Raw genomic sequence first — 21,234 nt, 5'->3', positions numbered from 1 at the left:
ATCATGGTCTCCGAACTTGGCATGTCTGCTCCTTGAAGGACACACACGTCCGTCCCTTTATCCTCCCATTTGGTTTGCAAAATCCTTCGAAGATGGTTGATGATTTTGTTCCCGGGACCATGAAATGGTTTCCAAAGGTTGTTCAAGCATCAGCATTCTCGGGAAACTGCCCAGCTGACTTTTGAGTTTAGTTTCGGGTCTGATAAAATTCAAGTGTGTGATTAAGCAGAGACCAAAGCTTCCTTGAAGGTCTGCCCTCTTAACATCAACACGTGGGTAGCTGAAGCCCAAACATGACCAAAATGGAGAATCACCATTCAAAATGGAGTCAAGGGGCTGGATTCTCCGCCCATGTCACATTTCTATTTCACCCCGCCGGCGGGATTCTCCATTACGCCGGCCGGTCAGTGGGGTTTCCCATTGTGGGGCAGCCCCACGCCGCCGGGAAACCCCCGGGCTGCCGGCAAAACGGAGACTCCCGCCGGCGGAGAATCCAGACCACGGACTTCCAATTGGCAAGAGCAGCCACTGAGAGAAAACAGCGAGAGAGAGAGCGAGAGAGAGAGACAGAGCGAAAAAAGAGAAGCTGCTCGAGTCAACAACCCATACCCACCTCCATCGGCTGACAGCCACTGGGGCACGGGCTGACGGCTTCCCAGCCGAGTTTGATAAAAAGTCCTCGGAACAGCTCATATCCTTAACATTGGATATGCTCCATAACTCACTGTCTCGGGGTTTATTGCCCCTGATCCTCACTCAGGCCTCAGTCTCATTGCCCCTTAAGGGGGACAGGGACCCAGTAGAGTGTCGTTCATACCGACCCACCTCACTTTTGAATACGGATGTGAAGCTGCTGGTTAAGGTCCTGGGGCTCCAACTGGTCTCCCTGTATCGTATCAGAGGATCTAACAGGCTTTGTGAAGGGCCGACAATTGCCAAACAATATTCGTCGCCCTTTGAACGCCATTCACCCCCCCCCTCCTCCACAGCACCAGGACCTGTGAGGTTATAGTCTCTTTGGATGCAGAAAAAACATTTGACAAGGTGGAATGGGACTATCTACTCGCGATTCTTGGGAGATTTGGATTCCACTCTAAGTTTTCCTCTTGGATTCGTCTGTTGCATAATGCCCCTACTGATAGTATTCGCGCAAACACTGTACTTTCAGATTACTTTCCCTTGGATAGGGACACTAAACAGAGCTGTCATCTCTCGCCACTGCTCTTCGCCTTGGCTATTGAGCCTCTCTCAATAGCATTGAGGGCCTCTGATCATTGGAGGGGTATTTGTTCGGATGGTCGTTTTATGAAGTCGATCTGCTTCTGTGCATTTTATTTCATACATTTATGGGATATGGGTGCCGTTGGTTAGGCCAGCATTTATTGCCCATCCTTAGTTGTGTTGCCAATTGGCACTGCAGTCACCAATAATGTTGCCAATTAATAATGATGCTCTTTAGAGTCGCCAGGTGTCAAATGGTACCACCACAAGGCTTTACTGGATATCGATCAAAGGACCACACAACCAGTTAGTCAGTTCAAGTACAAAGATAGTTTATTTACACACAAGGATTACCTCGACATGCAACATAAAACACTACAAGTTAAACTAGACCAAACAACTACAATAACCTATACTTAACTCCAGGGCAACCGGCTCTATGCAGATGGCCAAGGCCTTTGTCTGGATCTTGCGTGGCTGGGTGGAAGAAGTGGCTCTGTTTCTGCTGGGCTCATCCATCTGGTAGCGATCGTTGGTCTTGAACTTGTCTGTCTGGTCGTTATGCTGCACTTGGGTTGGCATAGGCCGGATCCAAGAGAGACCGAGCACACGGCTGTGTCTCTCCTTATCCCTCTGGGATTTCGCGTTCTTTGGGGGGTCCTTACCTTGGACCCAATAATTCGACAGGCTTCGATCACTGCCTGAGGTTTTGGCCAATAAAGGGGCAGGTGCCTTGACGGCTGGGGGTGTCCTTAGCAGTCATTGACCTTGGCTGTTTGGGCTCCCTGAGTAAAGGGAGTGGCGCCGATTAGTTTGTATCTGTATCGGTTACCTGAGTACAGTTCTTTTGTTCTGGGGAAATGGGCCATTAGAATGCAAACGAGCGGGGGTTTCGATCGCGTCTAGCTATCTGGGTTGCAAATACACACACAAGCTCTGAGTCTGTCTGAGTCCTGGGTTGGCCATAATTCCCATGGTCCTTTGCAGGTGGCCATCTGAGATGGCTACAGTTACCCTTCAGAAGGTGGTGGTGAGTTGCTTTCTTGAACCACTGCAGTCCTTGAGGTGTAGATGCAGGGTGGGGAGTGACTTGGAGGGGAACCTCCAGGTGGTGGGGTTCGTAGGTGGTGCTCTTATCCTTCTAGATGGTACTGATCGTGGGCGTGGAAGGTGCTGCCTAAGGAAACTTGGTGAGTTACTGCAGTGCATCCTGTAGATGGTACTGTTGGTCGGTGGTGGAGGGTTTGAAGGTTTGTGGAAAGGGGAGCAATCAAGCTGCTTTGCACTGGATGGTGTCAAGCGTCTTGAGTGTTGTTGGAGCTGCATTCATCTAAGCAAGTGGAGAGTATTCAGCTCCAGCAACACTCAACACTTGGGAATCAAAGATCCCTCCCACCCGGCTTACTCACTCTTCCAACTTCTTCCATTGGGCAGGAGATACAGAAGTCTGAAAACACACATGAACAGACTCAAAAACAGCTTCTTCCCCGCTGTTGCCAGATTCCTAAACGACCCTCTTATGGACTGATCTGATTAATACTACACTCTGTATGCTTCACCCGTGCCAATGTCTATGTATTTACATTGTATACCTTGTGTTGCCCTATTACGTATTTTATTTTCATGTACACAGAAAAATATTTTTCATTGTCCCTCGGTACACGTGACAATAAACACATCTAATCCTATCCAATCCAAGACTTGTCCACTTTTGGGATCTATTCATAGAGGGGAGATTCACCAGCTTTGAAGAACTGCATGGCAAATTCCAGTCGCACAATTCTAACCTCTTTCGTTACTTTCAAATCCCTGATTTTTCTCTTTAAAGTTTTCCTTCTTTACCCTTAGCCCCGCCCCCCTCCTCACTGAGGAGGGTTTTGTCCTTGGTGCAAGCTGACACGGGATCTATTGCAGATCTGGATGGTTTTACTCTTTCGTCAGATCCTGCCCCTTTGGATGGGGTGAGGGAGAGGTGGGAGAAGGAACTGGGTCCTGTGTTTATGGATGAGGCTTGGAGGGAAGCCTGCTTCAGAGTGAACTCCACTTCTTCCTGTGCTGACTGAGTCTAATTCAGGTTAAAGTATTAGAACATTGGACCACTGGGTCACTGTCCGTGTGGAGTTTGCACATTCTCCCCGTGTTTGTGTGGGTTTCGCCCCCATGACCCAAAGATGTGCAGGCTAGGTGGATTGGCCACACTAAATTGCCCCTTATTTGGAAAAAATGAATTGGGTACTCTAAATTTAAAAAAAAGGAACATTGGACCAGGACAAGGACGAGTGGGCTTTTCCCGGATCTAGAAGACAAGTCTGATCGTTGCTCACTTGCACCAGCTAACCACACTCGCATGTTTTGGTCGTGTCCCAAATTTGCTAACTTTTGGGTTTCTTTTTTCAATACGATATTGGAGATTCTTCGTTCGAGGTTCTAGATCTTGGTTCTAGATTTATATCCATTAGTAGCCATATTTGGGGTCATGGACTCATTGGAATTTCACTCTGGGATAGGGGCGGATGTTCTCGCCTTTGCCTATTTGGTGACCATGACTCGAATCTTGCTTGGCTGGAGCCCTCCTGCCTCACCCACTGCATCTGCCTGGTTGGCCGATTTGATGGTCTATCACTCTATCGTCAGGGAGTCAATGGGGAGATTCTACCCGAGATGGCAACTGTTCATCTCCTTTTTAAAAGATTTAGACACTGTTAGTTTAGTTTATCATGTCGTTACGTTTTATGTTGCAATTTTGATGAAAAATTTGTGTGTAACTTTTTGACATTGTTATTTTTGTTTATTTACAGCATAGAAGGAGGCCATTTGGCCCATCGTGTTTGCACCGGCACCCAAAAGAGTTGCCGAGCTAGCCCCATTCCCCAGGTCTAGTTCCTTAGCCTTCTAAATTAATCACTTGCAAATATGTAACCAGATCGCTTTTGAAACCTCCTATGGAATCCACCGCCACCTCTCTCCCAGGCTGCACATTCCAAATCCCAACTATTCTCTCAGTAAAGAAGTTCCTCCTCATCTCACCCATAGTTCTCTTGCTGACCATTTTGAAATTGTGACCCCCAGTCACTGACTTACCAACGAGGGGAAACAAAATATCCTTCTTTACCCTGTCAAAATTGTTCAGAATTCTGAACACCTCAATAAGGTCGCCTCTTAATTTTCTCTGCTCCAAAGAGAACACGCCCAATTTCTCCAATCTTTCCTTGTGTCTAAAATTCCTCATTACTGATATCATCCCAGTAAATCTCCTCTGCACTCTCCCTGGGGCTTTAACATCCTGGGCGGGATTCTCTCACCCCAGGGCCGGGCCGGAGATTGCCGGGACTGGCGCGAATCGTGCCATGCCGCCACAACGCCGGTCTGCCGATTCTCCGGACAGTGGAGAATCGCCGCCATTGGCGCCAGCGTGGTCGGCGAGTCCCGTGAGCGCCGTTCACACCTGCTCTTACACGGCGGGAACTCAACCTGGATGCATGGTGGCCTGGTGGACGGGGGGCGGGTGCTGACACCGGGAGGGGCCTCCACTGTGGCCTGGCCTGCGATCGGGGCCTATCGATCGCCGGGTCGGCCTCTCGGGCTGGTGCCTCTTTTGTTCCGCGCCAGCCCCTGTAGCCCTACGCCATGTTGCGCCGTGGCCGGCACGCATTGGCGCTGGTCCCACTGTGCATGCACGCATTGGTGCTGGTCCCACTGTGCATGCACGCATTGGCGCTGGCCCCACTGTGCAGGCGCGCATTGGCGCTGGCCCCACTGCGCGTGCATGGATTGGCGCTGGCCCCACTGCGCATGCGTGCATTGGCGCTGGCCCCACTGCACATGCACGCATTGGCGCTGGCCCACTGCACATGCGCGCATTGGCGCTGGCCCCACTGCTCATGCGCGCATTGGCGCTGGCCCCACTGCGCATGCAGGCATGGGCATTGGTCCCACTGCGCATGCGCGCATTGGCGCTGGCCCCACTGCGCATGCGCGCATTGGTGCTGGCACCACTGCGCATGCGCACATTGGCGCTGGCCCCACTGCACATGCACGCTTTGGCGCTGGCCCCACTGCACATGCACGCATTGGTGCTGGTCCCACTGTGCATGCACGCATTGGCGCTGGCCCCACTGCACATGCACGCATTGGTGATGGTCCCACTGTGCATGCACGCATTGGCACTGGCCCCACTGCGCATGCGCGCATTGGCGCTGGCCCCACTGCACATGCGCGCTTTGGCACTGGCCCCACTGCACATGCGCGCATTGGTGCTGGCACCACTGCGCATGCGCACATTGGCGCTGGCCCCACTGCACATGCGCGCATTGGCACTGGCCCCACTGCACATGTACGCATTGGTGCTGGTCCCACTGTGCATGCACGCATTGGTGCTGGTCCCACTGTGCATGCACGCATTGGTGTTGGCCCCACTGCACATGCACGCATTGGTGCTGGTCCCACTGTGCATGCGCGCATTGGCGCTGGCCCCACTGCGCATGCACGCATTGGCGATGGTCCCACTGCGCATGCGCGCATTGGCGCTGGCACCACTGTGCATGCATGCATTGGCGCTGGTCCCAGTACGCATGTGCGCATTGCCGCTAGCCCCACTGCGCATGCGCGCATTGGTGCTGGCCCCACTGCACCTGCACGCATTGGCGCTGGTCCCACTGCGCATGCGCGCATTGGCGCTGGCCCCACTGCACATGCACGCATTGGTGCTGGTCCCACTGTGCATGCGCACATTGGCGCTGGCCCCACTGCGCATGCACGCATTGGCGCTGGCCCCACTGCACATGCGCGCATTGGCGATGGTCCCACTGCGCATGCGCGCATTGGCGACGGCACCACTGCGCATGCGCGCATTGGCGCTGGTCCCAGTACGCATGCGCACATTGGCGCTGGCCCCACTGTGCATGCACGCATTGGCGCTGGTCCCACTGCGCATGCGCGCATTGGCGACGGCACCATTGCGCATGCATGCATTGGCGCTGGTCCCAGTACGCATGTGCGCATTGGCGCTGGCCCCACTGCGCATGCGCGCATTGGCGCTGGCCCCACAGCACCTGCACGCATTGGCGCTGGCCCCACTGCACATGTGCGCATTGGTGCTGGCCCCACTGCACATGCCCGCATTGGCGCTGGCCCACTGCACATGCGCGCATTGGCGTTGGCCCCACTGCACATGCGTGCATTGGCGCTGGCCCCACTGCGCATGCACGCATTGGCGCTGGTCCCACTGTGCATGCACGCATTGGCGCCTGTCCCACTGCGTATGCACGCATTGACGCTGGCCCCACTGTGCAGGCGCGCATTGGCGCTGGCCCCACTGCGCGTGCATGCATTGGCGCTGGCCCCACTGCGCATGCGTGCATTGGCGCTGGCCCCACTGCACATGCACGCATTGGCGCTGGCCCACTGCACATGCGCGCATTGGCGCTGGCCCCACTGCACATGCGCGCATTGGCGCTGGCCCCACTGCGCATGCATGCATGGGCATTGGTCCCACTGCGCATGCGCGCATTGGCACTGGCCCCACTGCGCATGCGCGCATTGGTGCTGGCACCACTGCGCATGCGCACATTGGAGCTGGCCCCACTGCACATGCACGCATTGGCGCTGGCCCCACTGCACATGCACGCATTGGTGCTGGTCCCACTGTGCATGCCGCATTTGCACTGGCCCCACTGCACATGCACGCATTGGTGCTGGTCCCACTGTGCATGAACGCATTGGCACTGGCCCCACTGCGCAAGCGCGCATTGGCGCTGGCCCCACTGCACATGCGCGCATTGGCGCTGGCCCCACTGCACATGCACGCATTGGTGCTGGTCCCACTGTGCATGCACGCATTGGTGCTGGTCCCACTGTGCATGCACGCATTGGCGCTGGCCCCACTGCACATGCACGCATTGGTGCTGGTCCCACTGTGCATGCGCGCATTGGCGCTGGCCCCACTGCGCATGCACGCATTGGCGATGGTCCCACTGCGCATGCGCGCATTGGCGCTGGCACCACTGCGCATGCATGCATTGGCGCTGGTCCCAGTACGCATGTGCGCATTGCCGCTAGCCCCACTGCGCATGCGCGCATTGGCGCTGGCCCCACTGCACCTGCACGCATTGGCGCTGGCCCCACTGCACATGTGCGCATTGGTGCTGGTCCCACTGTGCATGCGCACATTGGCGCTGGCCCCACTGCGCATGCACGCATTGGCGCTGGCCCCACTGCACATGCGCGCATTGGCACTGGCCCCACTGCACATGCACGCATTGGTGCTGGTCCCACTGTGCATGCACGCATTGGTGCTGGTCCCACTGTGCATGCACGCATTGGTGTTGGCCCCACTGCACATGCACGCATTGGTGCTGGTCCCACTGTGCATGCGCGCATTGGCGCTGGCCCAACTGTGCATGCACGCATTGGCGATGGTCCCACTGCGCATCCGCGCATTGGCGCTTGCACCACTGCGCATGCATGCATTGGCGCTGGTCCCAGTACGCATGTGCGCATTGCAGCTAGTTCCACTGCGCATGCGCGCATTGGTGCTGGCCCCACTGCACCTGCACGCATTGGCGCTGGTCCCACTGTGCATGCGCACATTGGCGCTGGCCCCACTGCGCATGCACGCATTGGCGCTGGTCCCACTGCGCATGCGCGCATTGGCGACGGCACCATTGCGCATGCGTGCATTGGCGCTGGTCCCAGTACGCATGTGCGCATTGGCGCTGGCCCCACTGCGCATGCGCGCATTGGCGCTGGCCCCACTGCGCATGCGCGCATTGGCGCTGGCCCCACAGCACCTGCACGCATTGGCGCTGGCCCCACTGCACATGTGCGCATTGGTGCTGGCCCCACTGCACATGCACGCATTGGCGCTGGCCCACTGCACATGCGCGCATTGGCGCTGGCCCCACTGCACATGCGTGCATTGGCGCTGGCCCCACTGCGCATGCACGCATTGGCGCTGGTCCCACTGCGCATGCACGCATTGGCGCCTGTCCCACTGCGCATGCACGCATTGACGCTGGCCCCACTGTGCAGGCGCGCATTGGCGCTGGCCCCACTGCGCATGCGTGCATTGGCGCTGGCCCCACTGCACATGCACGCATTGGCGCTGGCCCACTGCGCATGCGCGCATTGGTGCTGGCACCACTGCGCATGCGCACATTGGCGCTGGCCCCACCGCACATGCACGCATTGGCGCTGGCCCCACTGCACATGCACGCATTGGTGCTGGTCCCACTGTGCATGCCGCATTGGCACTGGCCCCACTGCACATGCACGCATTGGTGCTGGTCCCACTGTGCATGAACGCATTGGCACTGGCCCCACTGCGCATGCGCGCATTGGCGCTAGCCCCACTGCACATGCGCGCATTGGCGCTGGCCCCACTGCACATGCACGCATTGGTGCTGGTCCCACTGTGCATGCACGCATTGGTGCTGGTCCCACTGTGCATGCACGCATTGGCGCTGGCCCCACTGCACATGCACGCATTGGTGCTGGTCCCACTGTGCATGCGCGCATTGGCGCTGGCCCCACTGCGCATGCACGCATTGGCGATGGTCCCACTGCGCATGCGCGCATTGGCGCTGGCACCACTGCGCATGCATGCATTGGCGCTGGTCCCAGTACGCATGTGCGCATTGCCGCTAGCCCCACTGCGCATGCGCGCATTGGCGCTGGCCCCACTGCACCTGCACGCATTGGCGCTGGTCCCACTGCACATGCGCGCATTGGCGCTGGCCCCACTGCACATGTGCGCATTGGTGCTGGCCCCACTGCACATGCACGCATTGGCGCTGGCCCACTGCACATGCGCACATTGGCGCTGGCCCCACTCACATGCGTGCATTGGCGCTGGCCCCACTGCGCATGCACGCATTGGCGCTGGTCCCACTGTGCATGCACGCATTGACGCTGGCCCACTGCACATGCGCGCATTGGCGCTGGCCCCACTGCACATGCGTGCATTGGCGCTGGCCCCACTGCGCATGCACGCATTGGCGCTGGTCCCACTGTGCATGCACGCATTGGCGCCTGTCCCACTGCGCATGCACGCATTGACGCTGGCCCCGCTGTGCAGGCGCGCATTGGCGCTGGCCCCACTGCGCGTGCGTGCATTGGCGCTGGCCCCACTGCACCTGTGCGCATTGGTGCTGGCCCCACTGCACATGCACGCATTGGCGCTGGTCCCACTGCGCATGCGCGCATTGGCGCTGGCCCCACTGCACATGCAAGCATTGGTGCTGGTCCCACTGTGCATGCGCACATTGGCGCTGGCCCCACTGCGCATGCACGCATTGGCGCTGGTCCCACTGCGCATGCGCGCATTGGCGACGGCACCATTGCGCATGCGTGCATTGGCGCTGGTCCCAGTACGCATGTGCGCATTGGCGCTGGCCCCACTGCGCATGCGCGCATTGGCGCTGGCCCCACTGCGCATGCGCGCATTGGCGCTGGCCCCACAGCACCTGCACGCATTGGCGCTGGCCCCACTGCACATGTGCGCATTGGTGCTGGCCCCACTGCACATGCACGCATTGGCGCTGGCCCACTGCACATGCGCGCATTGGCGCTGGCCCCACTGCACATGCGTGCATTGGCGCTGGCCCCACTGCGCATGCACGCATTGGCGCTGGTCCCACTGCGCATGCACGCATTGGCGCCTGTCCCACTGCGCATGCACGCATTGACGCTGGCCCCACTGTGCAGGCGCGCATTGGCGCTGGCCCCACTGCGCATGCGTGCATTGGCGCTGGCCCCACTGCACATGCACGCATTGGCGCTGGCCCACTGCGCATGCGCGCATTGGTGCTGGCACCACTGCGCATGCGCACATTGGCGCTGGCCCCACCGCACATGCACGCATTGGCGCTGGCCCCACTGCACATGCACGCATTGGTGCTGGTCCCACTGTGCATGCCGCATTGGCACTGGCCCCACTGCACATGCACGCATTGGTGCTGGTCCCACTGTGCATGAACGCATTGGCACTGGCCCCACTGCGCATGCGCGCATTGGCGCTAGCCCCACTGCACATGCGCGCATTGGCGCTGGCCCCACTGCACATGCACGCATTGGTGCTGGTCCCACTGTGCATGCACGCATTGGTGCTGGTCCCACTGTGCATGCACGCATTGGCGCTGGCCCCACTGCACATGCACGCATTGGTGCTGGTCCCACTGTGCATGCGCGCATTGGCGCTGGCCCCACTGCGCATGCACGCATTGGCGATGGTCCCACTGCGCATGCGCGCATTGGCGCTGGCACCACTGCGCATGCATGCATTGGCGCTGGTCCCAGTACGCATGTGCGCATTGCCGCTAGCCCCACTGCGCATGCGCGCATTGGCGCTGGCCCCACTGCACCTGCACGCATTGGCGCTGGTCCCACTGCACATGCGCGCATTGGCGCTGGCCCCACTGCACATGTGCGCATTGGTGCTGGCCCCACTGCACATGCACGCATTGGCGCTGGCCCACTGCACATGCGCACATTGGCGCTGGCCCCACTCACATGCGTGCATTGGCGCTGGCCCCACTGCGCATGCACGCATTGGCGCTGGTCCCACTGTGCATGCACGCATTGACGCTGGCCCACTGCACATGCGCGCATTGGCGCTGGCACCACTGCACATGCGTGCATTGGCGCTGGCCCCACTGCGCATGCACGCATTGGCGCTGGTCCCACTGTGCATGCACGCATTGGCGCCTGTCCCACTGCGCATGCACGCATTGACGCTGGCCCCGCTGTGCAGGCGCGCATTGGCGCTGGCCCCACTGCGCGTGCGTGCATTGGCGCTGGCCCCACTGCACATGTGCGCATTGGTGCTGGCCCCACTGCACATGCATGCATTGGCGCTGGCCCACTGTACATGCGCGCATTGGCGCTGACCCCACTGCACATGCGCGCATTGGCGCTGGCCCCACTGCGCATGCACGCATGGGCATTGGTCCCACTGCGCATGCGCGCATTGGCGCTGGCCCCACTGCGCATGCGCGCATTGGCGCTGGCCCCACTGCGCATGCGCACATTGGCGCTGGCCCCACTGCACATGCGGGCATTGGCGCTGGCCCCACTGCACATGTGCGCATTGGCGCTGGCCCCACTGCACATGCGCGCATTGGCGCTGGCGCCAGCGCGCATGCGCAGATCAGTGGTGTCCATCTGATGCCAGGGACTGGCAGCTGGAGCGGCGTGGGTCGCTCCAGTGCTGTGCTAGTCCCCTGTAGGGGTTAGTGTTGCTGTTCCTGAGGCCATGTTGACGCCGTCTAGAAACGCGACGGCCTCAGGAACAGAGAATCCCGCCTCTTCCTTAAATGAGGTGTCCAGCACTGATCAAAATACTCCAAATGGGATCTGACCAATGATTTGTAGAGGTGTAGCATCACTTCCTTGCTTTTATACTCCACACCTCTATTTATAAACCCAAGGATGCTATAAGCCTTCTTTAAAACTGTTTCAACTTGCTTGGCCACATTCAGAGAATTATGCACTTAAACCCTGAGCTCCCTCTGCTCCTGTACGCCCCTCAAAGTTGTACCATTGAGCCTATATTGCCTCCTCTTGTTTCTTCTAAAAAAAATGCATTACCTCACATTTCTCTGCATTGAAATGGACTTGCCAGGTGTCTGCCCATTTGGCCAACTTGTCAATGTCCCTCTGAAGTTGCTCAGCGTCATCCTCATAATTCACTATTCTCCCGAGCTTAGCATCATCTGCAAATTTGAGATTTTGCCCTCAAGACCCACCTCTAAATCATTTATATAAATCAGAAAAAGCAAGGATCCCAACACTGAGCCCTGGGGAACACCACTTTCAACTCGCCTCCAGTCTGAGAAATACCCATCGATACCTGCCCTCTGTTTCATATCTCTTAGCCAACTTTTCTTTCCTAAATTTTCCAATTAAGGGACAATTTAGCGTGGCCAATCCACCTACCCTGCACATCTTTGGGTTGTGGGGTTGAGACCCACGCAGACACGGGGAGAATGTGCAAACTCCACACTGACAGTGATCTGGGATCGAACCCGGGTCCTCGGCGCTGTGGGGCAGCAGTGCTATCACTGCGCCACCGTGCCGCCTGTCTTAGTGAACTTCTAACCAAGCTGCCAAGGAACCATCAATCCCAAACATTTTTAATTTGCTAACCAACCTGCCATGTGGCACCGTATCAAACGCTTTCTGAAAGTCCAAATATACAACATCCACAGCACTACCTTCATCCATTGCCTGTGTCACCTCGTCAAAGAACTCAATAAAATTTGTCAGATATGACCGCCCTTGACCAAACCATGTTGACTGTCTAGTATTGACATATTTTACCCTTGGTGTGTTTTTTTCTTATCCCGTATTATGGCCTCCATTAGTTTTCCCTCTATTGACGTCAAGCTGACAAGTCTGTAGTTTCCTGGATTTTTCCTTGCCCCTTTCTTAAACAACGGCGTCACATTTGGAATCCCCCAGTGCCCCGGGATTAATCCTGTGTTCAGAGGAGCCTGGAAAGCTTCTGTCAATGGTCCCGCAATGTACTCCCTTACCCCTCTCAGCAATCTAGGATGCATCCCATCCGGGCCTGGCGACTTCTCTACCTGGAGTGCTGCCAACATTTTCAGCACCTCCTCTTTATCCAGCACTATACTGCTCCGTTGCTGAACACCAGTATTTGCAACTGGGCCATTAACACCATCTTCTATTTTGACAAAGACAGAAGCAAAGTATTAATGTAGTACCACTGCCATACCCTCTGCTTCAGTGAGCAGCCTACCCTGCTTGTCTCTTATGGCCCCCATTCTATCCTTCACTAATCTTTTACCATTTATATGTTTGAAGAACATTTTGCTATTTGTTTTCGCACAGCCTTCCTTATTCCAGCCTTCAACTCTACTCTGCATTTGAGATTATTATTCCGGCATGCACCTTACATTATTTTATCATCAATATCCTTAGTCATCCTTGTACTTTTATATATTTGCTGGTTGATTGTTTATAATATGGTTAATGTTTGTCTGTAAAATTTCAATAAATATACTTATATTTTAAAAAAATGTAACCGGAGGATAATTCTCGAGTCAACTGCAATTCCTCTCCCGAGTAAGAGAGCTTTGTGACATTAAGATATGCGGAATGAACAGTTGGTAAAGTACCAGAGGCTAATTCAGCAGCAGTCAACGTTTTCGGGAGGGGAGTGAGAAAATCAGGAGATAAAGGAATCGTGGCACAGTGATATGTGCTAAAATTAAATTAAAATTGATGGGATTGACAATTGGAGGGATAAACACTGGTGAACACACCAGTAATTCAGCACCAATAAATTAACTTGATGCTGACATTCTAAAGGCACACAATGGTATTAATGAGTACCACTAATCTCCTTTTTAATCACCAATGCCTTTTAGACTCTTTTCCCATTGATTTCTAATTTATTCTGGTTTCATCCCTACAATGCTTGATATAAATGGAAAATTAACTATTTACTATGGTTTTAATAATTAGTGATACCCTCAAGGTTAATTGCACCATCATATCTGTCTGTTATGTTTTATCTGCACTGGCATGAATTAAAAATAAAATAGTTGTGTTCGTGTTTCCAATACTATCCAAATCAACATTGGCTTAATTCCCCAGAATAAAGTATAAACTAGAAGCAAGGCACGAGGCAAAACAATTCTACAGTTCTGTGGTTTTAATGTGTGCAGGTTACAGGGTTGGAAACATTTTGCAAAGTCCCCCGCAGCTGAAGTCTTGGAGCTCCGTCAACTCAGTTTGGCAAACGTCGTTCTCCCTTTGTTGGAACTTGCCAGGATTTAAAAACTTGCACAAATTGAGATATTGAGGGCTGGATTATCTGCCGCCGGGTTGCTCCATTTTGCCGGCAGCCCGGGGGTTTCCTGGTGCGTGGGGCTGCCCACAATGGGAAACCCCATTGACCAGCCAGCGAAAGGGAGTATCCCGCCGGCGTGCTGAACCATAAATCTGACGCGGCGGGACGGAGAATGCAGCCCTGAGTCTCACAATTAAGTCCAGGGCATGCAGATCTTTTTTTTTAACTAATACATTTAGAGTATCCAATTTTTTTTTTCCAATTAAGGGGCAATTTAGCCTTGCCAATCCACCCACCCTGCACATCTTTGGGTTCATAGATCATAGAATTTACAGTGCAGAAGGAGGCCATTCGGCCCATCGCGTCTGCACCGGCTCTTGGAAAGAGCACCCTACCCAAGGTCAACACCTCCACCCTATCCCCATAACCCAGTAGCCCCACCCAACACTAAGGGCAATTTTGGACACTAAGGGCAATTTATCATGGCCAATCCACCTAACCTGCACATCTTTGGACTGTGGGAGGAAACCGGAGCACCCGGAGGAAACCCACGCACACACGGGGAGGATGTGCAGACTCCGCACGGACAGTGACCCAAGCCGGAATCGAACCTGGGACCTCGGCGTTGTGAGGCAACCGTACTAACCACTTGCGCCACCGTGCTGCAGAGCATGCAGATCTGAGACAGAAGCACTGGGTTCGCGGCTGTGGTGTTCTTTGTGATTCAGATCCTAGGATGGCTGGCAGTGGTCACAAAGACCACAACTAGCTTTTGTATCGAACAAAGTTTTTAAAAATAAATTTAGAGTACCCAATTCATTTTTTCCAGTTAAGAGGCAATATAGCGTGGCCAATCCACCTACCCTGCACATCTTTGGGCTGTGAGGGCGAAACCCACGCAAACATGGGGAGAATGCGCAAACTCCACACGGACAGTGACCCAGACTATGATCTGCTCTCACTGACAGTAGCTTTCTGAGTCTTTCCTCTCGCCTTCTCCTCAACACTTTCCCAGAAGGCTTATCAGCTTTATATAGTTCTGCATCTAGCTCCCTCTAGTGGTTGATTCAGACATAACATTAAGCCTTCCAGTTCTGTACATTTCTCAGAATGTCACAGCGGCACCTTCCTGCTGACCAGAGAAGGTTGGTGCATAATGCAGCCAAACAGGCTGATTATCAACTTGCAAATCAGTCCAGGTGGCAAATATGAGAGACCGAGAGACTCCTGGCCAATCCTGCTTGATGTGAAGTGCTGCCTCCTCAAGCCACAGCCTCCAGCCTCCAGCTAACGATCTGCTCCAGGAAAAACAAGGGGCGAAATTCTCCGGAAACGGCGCGATGTCCGCCGACTGGCGCCCAAAACGGCGCAAATCAGACGGGCATCGCGCCGCCCCAAAGGTGCGGAATGCTCCGCATCTTTGGGGGCCGAGCCCCAACCTTAAGGGGCTAGGTCGGCGCCGGACGAATTTCCACCCCGCCAGCTGGCGGAAAAGGCCTTTGGTGCCCCGCCAGCTGGCGCGGAAATGACATCACCGGGCGGCGCATGCGCGGGAGCGTCAGTGGCCGCTGACGGTATTCCCGCGCATGCGCAGTGGAGGGAGTCTCTTCTGCATCCGCCATGGTGGCGACCGTGGCGGAGGCAGAAGGGAAAGAGTGCCCCCACGGCACAGGCCCGCCCCTGCGGATCGGTGGGCCCCGATCGCAGGCCAGGCCACCGTGGGGGCACCCCCCGGGGCCAGATCGCCCCGCGCCCCCCCCCAGGACCCCGGAGCCCGCCCACGCCGCGGGACAGGCATTTTAGCGGCGGGACTTCGGCCCATTTGGGCCGAAGAATCGCGGGGGGGGGGGGGGCCTGCCAACCGGCGTGGCGCGATTCCCGCCCCCGCCGAATATCCGGTGCCGGAGACTTCGGCAACTGGCGGGGGCGGGATTCACACCAGCTCACGGCGATTCTCCGACCCGGCGGGGGGGTTGGAGAATTTCGCCCAAGCTATGGAAAACAGAGGTACAAATTTGCTTTGTCCGTCTGCTATGAGTCTCGATCTGGGAAATGTGGTGCAAGCAATTAAACGCACTCCACCCGCGGAGCAGGTGTGACTCCGTGTTACATGGTATCACTCTCCTGTTTCTTTTAAATAATTGGACATTTAACTTAGAACGAACAATGCCACAGCAGACTAATACTTCATAAAATAGTCAAATATTATTTGTAATTAATTGCTGTGTTTACAGATAAATGGTATGTTTATAATTAATTGCTGTGTTCTGCATTTACCCAGCCACATTCTACTCATTCTAATGCTAAATGCCACAATAGATTGCCTCAGTTAAACTGAGATAATATTTTGTGCATTTTCTAAATAACACGGGGCTCGCTCCTGAAGCACTGTTTCTTTAACCTTTGCAGTATGGGAGGCCCCTGCCTATACTGATATGCGCCCATGGGCTCCGAGGCACCACATTTACCAAAGAAGATGCCAGAAGGTTAAAAGATAGAACAAGTGTAAAAAAATGATTGTCCCTTTGGCGAAACATTCCGTTTGTGTAGGATGCAGGACAGAATTCCTTGATTCTATTTGAGGTTCTTTTGCCATTCTTTCATGCTGCATTAGTCGGAGAGATGCAATTGGCTCCCTGTCTAATCGTCAGAAATTTGGATTTCATGTCCTGATCCTCAAGAACCCCTCTGCATTTTCCTAGTTTGAAGATGCATTACCCTAAACCAATCAGGTGTACGCTGAGAGTTAAGCATCATCCAACTGGGTAATGAGACCATTTGCTTTCCAATAGCACTCAAGAAACAAAGAACAATACAGCACAGGAACAGGCCCTTCGGCCCTCCAAGCCTGTACCGGTCATGATACCAACCTTGGCCAAAGCCCTCAGTACTTCCTGTAGGAGCGGTTTCAGGACCTGTGTATTGAGTCAACTTCCACATGGGGTTATTCCCTGTGGCTCAACTCCAGTATAGAGAGGAAAAAACACGACAATCTTGACAAAGATGGCTTATTTAATCAAGCTTGTTATGTGTACACAGAGAACAGACTGGATATCGGCCAAGACCTGTTCTGCTGAACAAAGACCAAAACACAGTACTTATACAACGTTCAAATATCAATAGCCCACCCCAGTCGGACGTGATCCAATCCCTGAAGCTGCTACTTTTAAACTTATCCAATAGAAACGCAAGCAATGTTTAAACTTCATCCAACAGAATCACAAGCAGCGCATGATTGATCCTCATCCTGACAGCTGTGTACAATCCCAGCAACTGACTATTTGTGAGAAACCGAACAACAGAACCAGCACCCTGAACCGGCGGGACGGGGTGGCGTGAACCACTCCGGCGTCAGGCCGCCCCAGAAATGCGCGGAATCCTCTGCACCTTTAGGGACTAGGCCCGCCCCAGAGTGGTTGGCGCCCCGCCGGCTGGCGTGGAAGTCCTTTGGCGCCACGCCAGCCGGGGCTGAAGGGACTCTGCCGGCCGGCGCGAGTCCGCGCATGGCGGGAGCGTCAGCGGCTGCTGACGTCATCCCCGCGCATGCGCAGGGGGGGGGGTTCACCTACGCGTCAGCCATGGCGGAGGCTGATGGTCGGCGTGTAGGAAAAGAGTGCCCCCATGGCACAGGCCCGCCCGTGGATCGGTGGGCCCCGATCGCGGGCCAGGCCACCGTGGGGGCACGCCCCGGGGCCAGATCGCCCCGCGCTCCCCCCAGGACCCCGGAGCCTGCCCGCGCTGCCAGGTCCCGCCGGTAAGGGACCTGGTTCAATTTACGGCGGCGGTACCCGCATAGAAGCAGCAGGAATTGGGCCCATCGCGGGATGGAGAATCGCCGGGGGGGGCCCGCCGACCGGTGCGGCGCGATTCCCGCCCCCGACGAATCTCCGGTGCTGGAGAATTCGGGGGCCGGCGGGGGCGGGATTCACACCGCCCCCCGGCGATTCTCCGACCTGGCGGGGGGTCGGAGAATCCCGCCCCAGATGTCAAAAGTAATGTCCTTTTGGCCAAGTTAGCTATCCTAAATCCTATTTGATTACATATTACTGCTATGCCCTAAAAATACATGTTTAATGGTTAATAATGATTACTCAGTCCTATAATTCATCTCAATCCTTAATAAAATAACTTATGTAAAACTACTCTAGTGGCATGCTAACGATTCAGTTTTAAGAGGTATCAACGCTGAACCCCCCCACCCCCTTCACTTCCTTGCGCCGTATCGCTCTATACCTATCCGATCCATGTGTTTGTCGAGAGGCCTTTTGAAAGCCGTTAATGTATCTGCTTCCACAACCTCCCCTGGCAACGCGTTCCAGGCACTCACTACCCTCTGCGTAAAAAACCTGCCTCGCACATCTCCTCTAAACTTTGCCCCATGGACTTTAAACCTATGCCTCCTGGTGACTGACCCCTCCACCCTGGGAAAGAGTGTCTGCCCATCCACTTTATCCTTGCCCCAACTCAACACCATCCAGGACAAAGCAGCCTGCTTGATTGACACCCCATCCACCACCTTAAACGTTCAATCCCTCCACCACCAACGCATAGTGGCAACTGTCTGTACCATCTACAACTGCACCGCAGCAACTTGCTAAAACCCCTTTAACAGCACCTTCTAAGCCTGCAACCTCTAACTCCTAGAAGAACAAGGGCACCAGAAACATGGGAACACCACCAGCAAATTCCCCTCCAAGCCACACACCATCCTGAGTTGGAACTATATTGCGTTCCTTCACTGTCACTGGGTCAAAATCCTGGAACCCCCTCCCTAACAGCACTGTGGGAGTACCTACACCACATGCACTGCAGCGCTTCAAGAAGGCAGCTCATCACCACCTTCTCAAGGGCAATTAGGGATGGGCAATAAATGCTGCTCTAGCCAGGGAAACCCACATCCCATGAATGAATTAAAAATAAATGGTGTCGGAAGGCAGTATGTCACAAGGGTGGACATGTTGGCCAAATAATGGCTGGAGAATGGGGTCAAGTCATGTAGTGAAACCTCCCGGAACATATTTAATTATAGCTGGCAACCCTCTAAACCACAGAGCCTTACACAATCACATTGACAGACAAGGTCAAAAATAAAATTATCAGGGAAGCCAGCTCACTTTGAAAATTCTAGAGGCCTGTGCGTAGTCATAGAATCATAGAATAGTGAAGAAAGAGTCCATTCAGTTCACCTAATTCATGGAGCGCATTGATGCAAGAATCCATTAAGGCTTGGGGCAACATTTGATTTGATCTGACTGGCCTCTCCCTGTCAGAGGGTCATGTTAAAAGGGAAGGAAGATCAAAAAATTGAGGAGCCATGGCCATTGGATATAAGCACCATTGACTGCAAGCATCCGGACTGTCAACTGAATGACCGTGGCTTACAGACCACAACACTCGCAGTCATGAAATTAGTTGAAGGTTAGACTAGAATTTAGTCCGGAAGCAGAATGACAATAACCTGATGGAGGGTGGTGCACGTCGCTGGATTCACTCTGGTTAAAGTTTCTTTGTGAGTGTCCAGTCATGTCGGAGGGTGATGCTCATTCACCTGCCCACCTTTAGGGTGAGCTGCAGCAACAGTCTTCAGCCTGGGGCTGCCATGTCTAAACTGAAGGATTTACGAGATTAATACCACACAAGGCACCAGTCAGTGTGAACATAGTAAGATCCTACAATCAGCAATCAGATAAATGACCAGATTATCCATTTAACCTATGTGGTTAGAGGGATAATTGTTGACCGGGCCATGGAGAGAATTCTTCTTCATCCTTTATTTCCCATCTGAAAAGGCATCTGATTAGAAAGATGGTACCTCCAGCAGTGCAGCACTCATTCAGTACGGCATTGAACTGTCAGTCTAGGTTCTGGGCTCAAGTCACTGGAATAACGCTTGAACCCACAACTCTCTAACTCCAGGATGAGAGTGCTATGGACTCATGAAAGGGGCTATGTAAATGCAAGTCCTGACTTTATTTCTTTTCCTGCTAGGTTGCTCATTTTGCTCCCAGTTGATGCTCAGCACCAAGTTGATGAAAATCAAAATCTGCCCACGATTGTCTGTTTGTATCTCAATGGAACACAACGTCAGCCATCTACAATAAAGACAGGTTCGCTGCTCTAATAAAAAGATGGGTGTGGGTGGTGTGCAGGCTTATCGCTCCCCTTGCGCTCGACGCGGCGATAGATCTGGCCTCCACGCTGCCGCATTCAGTCCGAGGCATTAGTGAAGGATCTGTGTTACAAGCAAAACCATTTGCCAAGCTGCACTGCTGGGCAGCCAGCAATGGGAGAGGGCAATACAGAACAAGCTAGACAGAGAAAAGGAGCAGAAGAGAATGATAGAAATAAGATGAGAAAAGAGCAATAAACACAGCCAGCCCCTGTGGCCTGAGTGACAGATGGATATTGTTGCTTTCTGTCACGTTAATGTCTTGCTGCGAGCCGCCTCCTTGACAATATGGTTCTTGACTGAAAAATCTTGCTGCGAGGATTTGCCCGCTGTTGAGAGGGTTCATGGTTGAATGCCAGGCAGTGATATTGAAGGATAGAGTTTCATGGGAAGGAAAGGATGTGTTTCACTTTTCCCGTTATTATTCACTGCTTACCTTTTAATAATAAAGTACGTAAAGATGCAACCCCTCCTGTGTTCCTGGCATAAACATAAAGATCCGGATAAAATACAGTTTGCAGAATCATAAAGATTTACAGCAAAGAAGGAAGCCATTTGGTTCACCTTCCTCATGTGATATTCATAAATGATCTGGATGAAGGTATAGGTGAAATGAAAAAATGAAAATCGCTTGTCACAAGTAGGCTTCAAATGAAGTTACTGTGAAAAGCCCCAAGTCGCCACATTCCGGCACCTGTTCGGGGAGGCTGTTACAGGAACACACGTAGGTGGTCTGATTAGCAAGGTTGCAGATGATACTAAGATTGGTGGAGTTGCAGATAGTGAGGAGGACTGTCAGAGAATACAGCAAAATATAGATAGATTGGAGAGTTGGGCAAAGAAATGGCAGATGGAGTTCAATCCAGGCAAATGCGAGGTGATGCATTTTGGAAGATCTAATTCAAGAGCGGACTATACGGTCAATGGAAGAGTCCTGGGGAAAATTGATGTACAGAGAGATCTGGGAGTTCAGGTCCATTATACCCTGAAGGTGGCAACGCAGGTCGATAGAGTGGTCAAGAAGGCATAG

Source organism: Scyliorhinus torazame, chromosome 8 (assembly GCF_047496885.1).
Source record: "Scyliorhinus torazame isolate Kashiwa2021f chromosome 8, sScyTor2.1, whole genome shotgun sequence".
NCBI classification, from domain to species: Eukaryota; Metazoa; Chordata; class Chondrichthyes; order Carcharhiniformes; family Scyliorhinidae; genus Scyliorhinus; species Scyliorhinus torazame.
The sequence above is the reverse complement of the archived record's forward strand: the minus strand, read 5'-3'. Positions refer to the sequence as shown.